This window comes from Heterocephalus glaber, unplaced genomic scaffold, assembly GCF_053883595.1.
Source record: "Heterocephalus glaber isolate CG9 unplaced genomic scaffold, H.glaber_assembly_v1.0 deba00001058, whole genome shotgun sequence".
Classification (NCBI taxonomy): Eukaryota; Metazoa; Chordata; class Mammalia; order Rodentia; family Bathyergidae; genus Heterocephalus; species Heterocephalus glaber.
In genome coordinates, this window is record NW_028258184.1 from 2,145,218 (window position 1) to 2,158,453 (window position 13,236).

The following is a 13,236-nucleotide window of genomic DNA, read 5'->3' on the forward strand; positions in this document are numbered from 1 at the left end:
GTTGGAAATTAGGCGTACAAACCCTCACTAGTCACGTGGCCAAGATTAAGTTTCCTAATTTCTGTGAACATTAAGTTATTCAGCTGCAAAGTCTCTCATAGCTCCTGCAAATGTTCCAAGACACAATGCATGAAAAGTGCTTAGCACAATTCCTCAAACTCGGTAAAGCCTTAGAAATGACAGCTCTCCTCACCCCATTTAGCATTAATACCAGCACTTTCTACTCAGTGAAGTCGACAGAGACAAATGACTCTCGGAAGGGCAAAGCCCAAATAAACGAAACCAACTCATCTTAAAACTAGTTAGATTTTTCTCTTTTTCTCCTAACTTCTGGTCCCTTTGTGAATCTTTTGATTGCAACGCTTTCTCTTTTGCATACTACTCTTTCATCTCACCTTCTTTTTTCTTTTATTCCTCTCATTTGCTGTGTGGAACTTTCTCCTTCTTCTTTCCTGTAATCTGCTTTTCCTTCTTCCCACTTCATTCAACACTTAATTTTTTCTTGTCTTTCTAGAAAATTTGAGTTAAAATTTTCCATGTTTTTCTAGGAAAAAATTAATTTTCCATGTGGAACTAGGTCATTGAATACTTTATGTTTATCTTTGTATATGTTACCCCTACAAGCTGATAGTTTTGATATTTTAGTGATTTTTCAAATATTCATAAGCGGATCACCCACCTTCAGTCAAATTCATAATGTCGATGGCTAAGAAGTTTCCATTGTTTTTTCAATTAAATAAGAATAATATCTCTTGTCTTAATGCTTTCATGATTTTTTTGTTACTCTCTTTTCTGCTTTTGTGTTATAACACAATGTAATGAAAGTTAAAAATCTGTTTTTCAGAATACTTGGTATCTTCCTAATAAGTAATTTTATTTTACCTTCATTTTTGTGCTCTGCTTTTCTTTATACATATTTTAATGTAATTGTTCATTTTGTTCAAGAAAATCTGGTATTATATTTATGTAAATCTAATTCAATTTTTTCAGTACTTAGGATGAACTCTTTATCTAATTTTTAATGGATGATGGATAGAAATATCCACCCAACTACAATTATCTCCTTTTTCACTTGTGTCTGCATTTTTAATAATTAGGGTAAAAATAAGTGTCATTTTATCTTACTATAAAAATAAAAATATAAGACAAATTTCTACTGAAAATGTCATCCTCATTTCCTTAAAGTTTTATGAGGAAAAAGTCTGCTACAGTCTCAATTTATTATTTGTGGCTAATAATTCTGTAAAAAGCCCCAAATTAAAACCAAATGGCTTCTGAGGCAACCCAATGTGAAATAAGTGCTTGCATGTGGTGGTAGACCATGTGCACTGCAGGACAGAAAAGGAATTCGCCTTGGGCTTTGCAGACTCTGTGTAGAGGTTCTTTCTTAAGCAACAAAGTGTCCCAATGTATATTCAAGGTAAGCGGAAAAATTTTTGAATAGGAAGAAATCTTTCTTTGTTGTTGTCACTCTGCTCTCAGAGTGACATTCCTCAGGCACACCTGAAATGAAGAGCAGCCAGTTGAGTGAGCCACTGCTTTTCCCATAGAAAACTATAACTTAACATTTCTCATTATATTTTGTGTAATAAATTAATAAAAGTATTATTAATAAATACCATTTAAAATAAAATTAGACAATCAAATCAAATCAAAATCTACTGAAACTTGTCCAGAATATCTAGAAACCTTTTAACTATTGTTTCCACCATTACTATTCCCTTAGGGCTCGTCAGGTAGCTCTGTTTTATAATTATGCAGAAATCATCTGCCAAAAGCCTTGCCTATTTTGCTCTCCCTATCTTTCAGAAGCAAAATGTCATGGTGAATATTAATGCCCCAACTTAGCAACACTTCCTGTAAATAAAGGAAATGGTATCTCATCCCAAGTGCTTCACAGCTACTGCTAAAGCAATGGAAAATCTGCAGAGGAAATCTTTTGAAATTAATCAGCAGCAGCATTGGGTGGAGCCCTGTAATAAGTCCTCACTTTTTTGCATTAGTTCCTTAGTTAGGGACCTTGAAACCAGTGCCAACTTGGATATTGTAAAATGTTGTCCATAGAAAGAAATAGAATTTGGTCTTGTATAAGAATTATGTTTGATAAATATATATATACATATATATATATATATCCTATGGATCACATTTCCATGTGAATTACATAGATAAAATGGCAATAATAAATATATACATTAAAAATAAATCATATCATTGTTTATGATGCCAAATGCTACTATTGTATAAAATATTTAAATGACTTCTTTCTCCAACTATATCTAAGTCTTCCAAAGGAGGAAATAAAAACAAATTTATTTATTCTATTATTAAAAGTATTATTCAATGACAGTAACTCTTGACAAACTAGAGTTGGATATAAAGCAGGAATTTAAAATTAAATTTAAAACAAAGTGATTTTTTCTGAAATTTCAAATTGTATAAATTTCTACATCCCTTACCTAATATTTTAATTCTTCAATAATGGCAAATATACTATATATAGTGCATCTATTTTTAAATGTGCATTTGAATTGTACTTAAGAATGTCCTTAAATTTTCATCTGCAAGGATTGTATACCTGGATCATCTGTTAGAAGCGTGAATCTAATTGTATCTATTTCAACTGCCAAAATAATGTTGAGTATAAATAAATCTGAACCCTCAGAAACTGTATTATAGTTCTCCACAGAAATAAAACTAATAGGATTGATTATCTTTATATAAAGCATTTATTCATGCATAGGATGTGATTCATGCACTACCAAAGCTAAGCTGTTTGCAAGACAGGGGGTGTCAGTGATATTTCAATCCAAGGACACAGTTCTGAGAACAGGGGGCCTGATTTTGTGCTCATTGGTCTGAGGTCAAGGGCAGGACATGCTGGATGACAGAACAAACAGAAACATTAAGTCCGCCCTTTATTTGCCTTTTTGTTCTACTCAAGTCTAACAGACAGAATGATGATATTCACCCACATAGATGATGGTGCTCTTCTTTACTCAGACTACAGATTCAAATGCTAATCTTTTCCAGAAACATCTTTACAAATATGCCCAGAAAAAAAGTTATCAACTATCTAAGCATCCCTCAGGTCAGGTAAACTAATGCATAAAATTAAGTATAACAAGCACTTACAGTTCATGTAGCACTCAGGTAAAAGACAAAATTCTTCCAAGTTAGAAAAAATAAACTTTTAGGCTTTCATGTGAAAAATGAAAAAAATATATTTCTTCTTCATGTTATTGCAGCTTGTAATAAATCAGTTTGTAATATCAAACCATGTTAATATAGTTTTCACTGGGGCGAGGGGTTTATTCTTTGACACCAAAGTCTTGAATGTAACCACTAAAATCCAGTCAGTTTGCTGTAGCAATACCCACAGAAGTTCTTTTACTTAGAATATCTAAAAGATTTGTTGAGATCATAGCTCTGTGGAAAACGAATTGTCCACAGATACATGTAGTTTAAAATTTAAAATGTTCTGAAGATCACCAATGGTCAACTCATTGCAATTTACTGACCAATTCTATCTACACTACCCTGACTTAACAGCAGCATTTAGAAAGCTGATCATTCTTTCTTCTCCAAAGGATGTTCTGTACTTGGGTTCAGATGAAACACCATTTCTTGGTTTTCCTCAGCATTTGCTGAACGCTCCTCAATCCCAACGACTTGTGTATTCCTAATCTTCCCAATTTATAAATAGTGAAAAGGCTCACGAATCAGTTTTTATCCTCTTTTTCTAGCAGCATTTACTCTCCATGCCATCAGTTCTGATCATATGTATTTCAGTACCATCTATACTGGGACATTTGTCACATGTACATATTTGATCTAGACCAGTGATGGTGAACCTTGTAGAGACGAGTCCCCAAACCCAAAACCCACTGATTTATCACAAAGTGCCAACACTCAATTAAACCTGATTACTGAGATTTTCAGTTAGAAAAAGCAATTCATACATTGACATCTTTTGTCTTAAAAGAAAAACAACACAGGTGCCATAGATTCGCCACCACTGGTCTAAATCATGCTCTCAACTGGATTAACATATGTAAATACTTATTTGACATTTTCGCTGGGATATTTGATATGCATGACAAACTCAACTAGTCCAAAATTAAAACTTTGTGCTCTTTTTCCAAATTTTTCTTTCTACAATCTTCTTCATTTAAAGTCTGGTGCCCCCATCTTCTAGTTGCTCAAGCCAAACACCCTGGGTTAACCTTTGGTTTCTCACTTTCCCTCAGTCACAACCCTTACTGAATCTTGTCTGCTCTCCCTTTCAGATATCTCTAGGGTTCATTTGCTTTTCAGCTGACTTTATCACTTCCTCTCCTGAACTGGATTGCTTTGGTTGTTTTATAATAGGCACGATAAATTTCTTTTGAATTTACACTTAACTATAAGAAAATGTGTCAGATAATTCTCCTTCCTACTTAATATCCTCCAGTGATTTCTAAACTTAGTGGCCCGTATTTTCTTTCTCATGTTTAATTATCATGAGGTCAGACCTTCTATAAAATGTCTTTCAAGGGTTCTTTTGAAACCCAGGAATTCTCTTTCACAAAATATATGGTTGTACTTTGTCTGAGATGTGTTTCTAGTATGTAGGTCTCTTCTTATAAAATATGTTCTTTCTACTATTTTGTATGAATTATTTTATGATACAGAAGTACAGTTTGGGTTAAACATGAATACTTTTAAAATTCTTGTTTGCCCAACGATCAAGGTGAAAATTTCTACCTTTGTTATTATGAAGAATTAGTAAGTATTAAGAATGGTAAAATGGAGCTGGGAAAAGACAAATGAAGTGCCTATGTGTAAACATACCCTGAAATCACTGGATATGGAATATATGGAATGGTGCAGAGGCGTCGTGTACATCAGAATTTTTTTGTCTGGTAAAACAAGACCTCTGACTTCTTGAAGATATAATTTTTGAAGTCAGATTATGATTGAATCTCACTACCACTGTGCCTAATGTGTGAGGCAAGGTTGAGAGAGACATCAAAATATTATGTAGACTCAATAGCAGTTCTCACTTCAGAGGTTGAAACTCTGCCATGCTAGGTCAATGCATATTACAGGTTGAAGGGCATCAAGAATGTTAAAACTGACTGATGAATATGCGAAAAGCATCAAGTTTAGGGTAGGCACCTAGAATTCTAGGGGGAACCTTACTTTGTAGCAATATGGTATAAGGAGTGACCATAGGAAATGTCATGTTCTTTCTGTATTAAATTCATAGTGGGAAAGATGAGATTCAGCAGCAAAATGTGAAGATTTGTTAAAGAAACGTTCAAAGTAAACTAATATAAATGAATTTTTAATGTCTGGTTCTGAGCACAAACATGGTAAGAATGTAAAGCAGAATTAAAGGTTTTTATGTGGCTAATTCCTTTGGTTTCTTACCACAAAAGCTTTCTAAGGCCAGCATACATAGTGTTTATGGACTTGTGCAGTTTCTTCCATTTGGATGCAAGGTGGTGCTTGTCACAGGAGGTAGAGCAAAGCTTGGAAAATGAATATCTGAAGATATACTGCTTTTCCTGACACTTGAACAACAAGACTTATAAATAATATGTAATCAACTATATCAACTATTTGATATGTGTCCTGCTTGTTTATTTCCTGGAACCCTACTTTGAAAGTCATAGTGGATTTCAAGCACAGAGTATTCATAACCGTGCTCAACTGTTAGAACCGGTCTCAGTGGGGATGAGCTAAATCATATCTGGCAGTGTTGCAGGCACCCCCAAAGTATCTGCTAAATCCAAGAACGAATGCATGAAGGTTTGAATGGATGGGTGGGTTAGGTAATAAATAGATGAGTAAACAAATGAAGGTTGCATTACTCCTAACAATTTCACAGCTGGTAAAGGGAAAACAAAGGCAGTAAATAAATTATATTTATTTATATATTTACTGTGATAAATTATATGCTAAAAGTAAGTCAGAAGTAGTATAATATTATGTCACCATAAAATGGGGCCTTACTCTTCCTAACAAAGTCATTGAAGAAAGTCTTCATTGGAGTGAGTAACAGAGGCTAAAACTTGAATTATTAGTCAACTGTTCACAAATGTATATGCTTATTTGCTAATTCTTTAAACATTACTGTTGCATTTGGCTTCACTAATAATTCATTTAACCATACCTAAGTCCTTCAGACAGTTTAAAAATTCCTTTGTTTTATAATTATTTATTATATATATACACATATATATATATATATATATATAACAAGGCCAAATTCTCTGATTACAGTTGCTAATTTGTACCACAAAAAATTGACCTTAAATACCATTAAAATGAGTGATATTTAAATTTAGTCTCTCTAGAAAATTTGTTGCTTCAGTAGAATGGATTTATCTCTCCTCCACATTTCTAGTAATGTTTAAAACACTAGCTTCTACCCCTGACTTCTGAGTTTAAGACTAAAACTTTAGCCGAGATATTGGAATTTTTAAAATTGGTTTCATTGTAATTATTTTGTAAATATAAACAATTACATTGGCTTAATGGACATAATCATAAGCCTTTCAAAAATAAAATAAACGTGCTTCTTAATGTAAAAATGAGCATAATTTTGAAAACCAAAGACCCACACTAAAACAAGAGGAAGGCAAAAAAATTTCTAGCAAACACAGGTGTGAAAAAAACTAATTTGAAAAGTCTGCCTGGGAGTGTAGCTCAGTGGTAGGAGACTTGCCTGGCGTGAATGAGACCCTGGGTTCTATGCCCAACTGGAAAGAAGAAAAGAAAAAAGTACACCTCATAGTAAAAGGATGATTAAAGGAAACATTTCTGATGTGGAATAAAAGAAATATGAGGCATAAGTGAAAAGATTAAAATGTAAATTTTAATGTAAAAAGTAAAAATTTTAAATGTAGGGGCCGGGGATTTAGCTCAGTGATTCCGCTGCCTGCCTCACAAGTGCAAGGACCTGAGTTTGATCCTCAGTACCAAAAAAAAAAAAGAAAGAAAGAAAATTTTTAAATGTAGAAGGCACATATAGAAAATGAAGACCTCATATGCTGTGTTCAGCCAATGTTTCAATGGATAGTTGATAGCTATTATACATTCTATTTCACTTCTCCCAGATTTGAATGCAGAAAGTAAAGTTGGAAAACATAGTACTTAAGTGCTCATATATGTGTGCATTTCTGTAATCTCTTAATAAACAAAGGAACAACTTCTTGATACATCTATTTAACTTTTAGCAAGTAAGTGGGGTCTCTCCAATGGTAAATGCACTTGGGAGCAACAAAGGTAGACTTTGAGTATCATTAAGATTTTGTATTAAAAAATTGTTAAGTTTAAAACCAAACTTTAATTAGATGCCATGTTTTTGTTCTTGATTTTTAAAATCTGATTTTCTGCAAGGAAGATGTACCTGCATCGGGAAATATTTCTGTCTATAGTCAAGGTAGACAATGTTACAAGCCATACATGACTGGAAAGTGACCAATTTTTATTCTTGCATTTTTTCCAGTTAGTGGCATCTGCAAGAAATGAACAAATATTTATTGGTCTTTATTTTGTCCCAGGACTATTATAATAGTTTAGTAAAGTACCATCCTACTTTTAGAATCTGTTGAAGTTGGCGCCATTTTATTTACAATTATTCTTTTCACAAAGGAGAATATTGAAGCATAATGAGATAGAAAATCTTGCCTGATGTTATACAGAAAGAAAGTAGAAAAACCAGAATTTAAACATTGCCAGTTTGGTTTCAGAGCTCAATCTTTTTTACCAGACCTTTCTTCAGTTTGAGTTAATGACTTTCACTACTGACTTTAATTATTAATTGATTTCTTAGGCTATAAATGCCACCACCTGTTTTGCATATTTTCAGTTATATATGGGTTTATTCTCAATACCATAGCCAGGGCTTGTATCATGTACACTTTGAGTTTCCCAAACATTTAGCACAACCATTCTTTTTTACTTTATACCTTGCTCATACATCTTGTTCCCTTATTGACTATATAAAACCTTAGTTATGTTTCAGTTATTCCTCCTTTACTCTATGTGACCAGTATGACAGCCTCCTCTCCACCCTAGGCATGGGAAACCTATAAGTACATTGCCTGTGTTATACACCAGCTGTCTACTGTCATGACTGATGCTGATAGAAGATGGAAAGGTAGGCAGAAGGAGGAGGCTCTATTTCCTATATGCTTGCAGCAGGGTGCATAGTAACAGGAGCAGCTACAGTAGGCTCGCACCATATGCATCAGGCTGCAGCTGCAGGAACACCAGCCTTCGGGCAAAGGATCATGGCTGGGGGACAAAGGACCATGGGCTACAGGTAGTGAAATCAACCCTGCTGCTTCTACAGCTTTATGGATTAGCACTGTGCTGCTATTCTAAATTTCCACCTTGTTTTAGCTTTTCAACCTTTTAAAAGCTTAGTAGGCAGTTCCTTGCATGAAATTCTCCCTATTTTCTTTGTTCTGATTGAATACTGATTTGCTATGCCTCTCCAAGGATACATAATGATCTTTATGGCTAAACTTAACTCTGATCTTCCTTTGACATAGGGAACATTCCCGTCTTAGACCACCTCTTGCATTAGGGTTCCTCTATAAATGATGAATTGCCATTCTCTATTGTTGATTTGTGTTAGTTTAAAACTCAAAAGATTACTTGTCCCTGACATTATAATCCAAATTCAGAGACACCATAGTGGTACAGTACTCTGTATATTAACTACAGCATTCAACTGCAGTTGAGACAGGTTTCAGCTACCTTTACATGTTACACTCACTCATTCATTCCCCTACTTAACAAATATTTCTCATTCCTACTACGATTTCTTTAAGTCTCTAGGGAAGGAGTGATAGGCAAGACAGCCAAACATACTTTCATGACACATACCTTCTATTTTGTAGGGACGCAGACATTTTCATAAGCATTATTTTCCATTACTAATATCAATCTGTGTGAATCTGGATCATTAGGTAGAAGTAGTGCCCTGTTATAGTAACAGAATGCATCACATGAAATTTCACTTCTGTAGTCTTCCTCTCCAGAAATCGTAACCTTAGTCTAGCTTTAAAATATCAGACAGACACAAATTGAAGGCATTATAGAAGATCCTGACCAGCACTCCTCAAAACTGTCAAGACCAAAATATGCTAAATGCATGTATGAAAATACCAGAATGAAACTAAATATTTTGTAAAATTAATAAGCACTCATAAAAAAGAAAATAGGAATAAGATAGCAACCACTACTCACACGGCTGAAAAGGACCAAGCAATGAAGAACAGACTGGGAGGATCTCCTTTCCCTCAACACCAAGGAACGGAAATTTAAAAAACCAAAAACCAAAAAACCAGCCAACGAACAACAACAAAAAACCTGTCAAGATCATTAAAATAAAAATCACAGTTTAGAAGCTTCTAAATCTATCACAGTGATTCTTTCAATTTTTTGAGGATAGATTTACTACTTTAATAGAGGCATCAAATAACACATATTACCATAGATTCTGCATGTTGGACCAAAGAATCTATTCTTTTTACATATTTTAAAGTAAGAATTTAGTAATCCATTCAATGCTATCAACATTTCAGTCCCTGGAAGTCAGCACATAGTTCAGGTGGTGAACTTGGCATCTACAATTACTGATCAGTCTTCAAAGAGCAGTGTCTTTTAATCAGTTAATCCATGACACTTCAATGTTCGATTCCTGCAGGCACATGTTCAAATTATTATGTCAAAATAATCTGTTTATAATTACTAGGACAGCTAAATAAACAAGATCCTAGAGAAGTCTTCTGGACATACTTCTTAAAGGAGCAGGCATGGAACTGAATCTAATAAAGTATTTTCCACTATTTCCCAGTGGTCACAAGAAATAAGTAGAGGAAGGGATAACTGATAGGAGCAATAGAGTCTGTCATGGGAAGAATTAGGGGGAAAAGAATTTCAAGCAAATGGGAGAGCAAATTCAGTCATATAGCTTCAGTCTTATGAGTCCCTTTATTTATTAATTCAGTTAGTATTTTAGACATGTCTACAATACCCTAGACTTTGAACTTATCTTTGACAACCTCTGCCTACACAGATGAGAGTAGCACACATTAAGTAGAGAGGGGGCAAATCATAGACTTGCAGAGTTGTAGGGACCATGGAAGTCCTGTCATCCAATGTTCTCACTCTGTAACTGAGACAAGATTCCACAGTCTTTGTCTCAAAGAATCAGATTATTTCATCTTCTTATAAATAAAGTCCAAAATGGATCTGATTCTGTTTTAAAGTTCTCACTAGGAATTATTCAAACGAAACTGGCCTAAACACATTTGGTGGTACGTTCTCAGAATCAGTCTCATTTCCCACATGAGTTTATAACTTACTGAACTCTGCTAGCTATTCGGGATAGGATTGAACAGTGCCATGTTTTCATTAAACAATAGGAAAAAAATAAATAACGGTAACCTAAAGTTAGATTCTTGTCAAGAGTATAAAAACAAAACTAAGTACATTATTACAACATAAACCCAAATGAAGTTTAAAAACACAGAGTCCCAAGCACTTTATGAATAAATCAGAATTCTCACATGAAATGACATTTTTTTAAAAATCAAAGCTTGTTATTAATGCTTTTCTTCTAAGAAAATGGAAAAGAAAAGGGGGAATTCTATTGCTATGTCTGGTGCAAAGAATGGTCTTAAACTCTATGACAATAGCATCAAAGAGAAGACACTTTGTATAAATTAACTATCTTTGGAGGAGTCCCTCATCTGGGAGTGGGGATTTCCTACTATTGTCTTGATTTTCTGGTCAACTCCTCAGTACATTAAGACTAGACAAGATATTATTATGTTGAAAGACATCTTTTTAAACATACCATGTAACAATCTGTTTAGGGACATTTATAAATATAGATTACATTCTCAATTATTTTGCTTGACAAAAATGTATAGAAATTTTTTTCAATGGAAAGACTTTTCTTTCCTGCATAGTTTTCTTACTTTTCATGTTTGTTGGAAAATGTGAACAATATATTTATTGTTTATAGCCATAGGTCATAGAGGGTGAATAATTTTGTTCAGGATTATGTGACACAGCAAGGCTCCTGATTATTGTTTGAATAGTTGGCTGATAAAATCCATCAGAAAAATACCAACCAATGTCTGTAGGTAATCTTAGAGGAATATGTTTTAGATTTCTATTGTCTCTACATCCTCTGCTCCCTAACTCTTCTCTTGACCCTTCTCTTCTGACTTTCCTTCTCATTAATCTATCATGTTTTCTACAAAAATAAATTAAAAACTTAGGCATTCTTTTTCAAAATTAACAGGATACACTGCTAAATGCCCTTGCTTTACTGCAAAAATTTTTAAGAATTTTATTCCCTAAAAGGCATTCTTGTCATTGCTCTTCAGTCTTATCCAGTGATTTGCTTGAGGTGGTATCAGTTCCATGCCACTCCCACATACTGAACCTCCATGTTAGATTTTCTGCTCATTTTGGTTTCATTTTGGCAGTGTGGAAACCCTAGGGATAGCTGATACAAACTGCCACAATTAGCTAAGAAGTATCATTCTATGGAATATTTTGTATAGATTGATTGAATATATGTCCTATTATGTTGTTTGAATTATAGAATTGCTATCCTGCACTCCCACTGTTTTAGAAAAGACAGACCAAAGGTAAATCATGAAAACAAAATATTCATCCTTTCTCTTAGAGGCTAAAAGATATTTCGACCTGGGGAAGTTACAGTTAGTGTCATAATCAGAGTTTGCCATCCTATTCAATGTAAGCAAATCTTTTTATTTTAATTATATCAATTCTATAAAATTCACCAAGACCCATTACGAAGTGAAAAGTGGATTATGATTGAATAGGAGGAGGTAGAGGAGAAAAAATAGGAGGGAGGGCAGGAAGAAGAGATACAGGAGGCAGCACTGACTACCATAAGTAGCAACTGGTGGAAAAGTTTCCCATAGACATATGCAGAGTACCATGTCTCAAAGGAATACTGCTTGGCTATCAAGAAGGATAAATCTGAGATATTTGTAGGAAATGGTTGCACTTGAAAAATATAATGTTAAGTGAAATAAATCAGATACACAAGCTTAAATACCGTATGATATCTCTCATTTGAGTAAGGCAAAGTGGAAATGAAGAGCAAAATAAAGGATTGATAGCAAAGAGGGAAATAAATCTTTTGCAAACAGGAAGGGGAGGGTGAGATAGGGGAGGGAAAGTAAAAAGATTTAAGATACGGCTGTAGAGGCACCAAACACCCACACGATGAATGTAAACATTGTATGTCAAAAACATGATCTAAAAATAACAATAGTAACAATAATAATGAAAATGTGGCAAGAAGATCTAGAGACAGAGTGAGAGAGGTGGGAGTGGAAGAGAATAAAAAATATCAAGATGTGTTACGTGCATACACTTCGTCCCTCAGATGCATGTAGACCTCATGCACTGAAACATCATACACCAAATTAAAATTTTAAAAATTGAACACACGGATGAATGAACACACATGGTTTTCTATGTTTGAAGACTGTAGTTTTATTTGAATTATTTGTCAAGTATATCTTACTAAAATGGCAATAGTAGGATTAAATTGAGTCTTTTTTTATTTTCCCTGTAATACATTGCTGTGGAGCTGATGTGACATAATCAGGATCCAGTGTCCTGTGGTGCTCTGTATTTGTTATTTGAAAACGTATTATTTAACGAAGCTAATGGTTTTGTTTCCCAAAAGCTAGTCCCTAATTTTATTTATATTTCATTTCTATTCAACCAGATCAGTGGGCTTAATCTTCAATAAGGGTCTAGTAAAATGTGCCTGGCACCACCTTGTGCACTGTGACATACAGGATTTCAAAATTCAGTTTCACAACTTGGACAACATGAATGGGAATCTATGAATCATGGTGAGTTTTCACAGTTGTGTATGAATTAGAAACCAGAACCCCCAAATGACACTATGAATAAAAGCCAAACCCAAATAACATACTTCTCCTGACCAATAAGAAGCCAAACAGCCGTTCCTGTTTTGAAATTCATCAAAAAATCAATGAGGATCCAGCTCATGTGTTTATCTAGACAAATGAAATTTAATTTGTTTCAGTTTGTTGTTTTGAACATTTTTCAGACTTGTGTGCTTTATTTCACAGAGGTTAGCCTTTTAACTTCTTATTTTAAAATAATTTTAGATGTACACAAAACATAAGAATAGTCCAAGGAATTCTA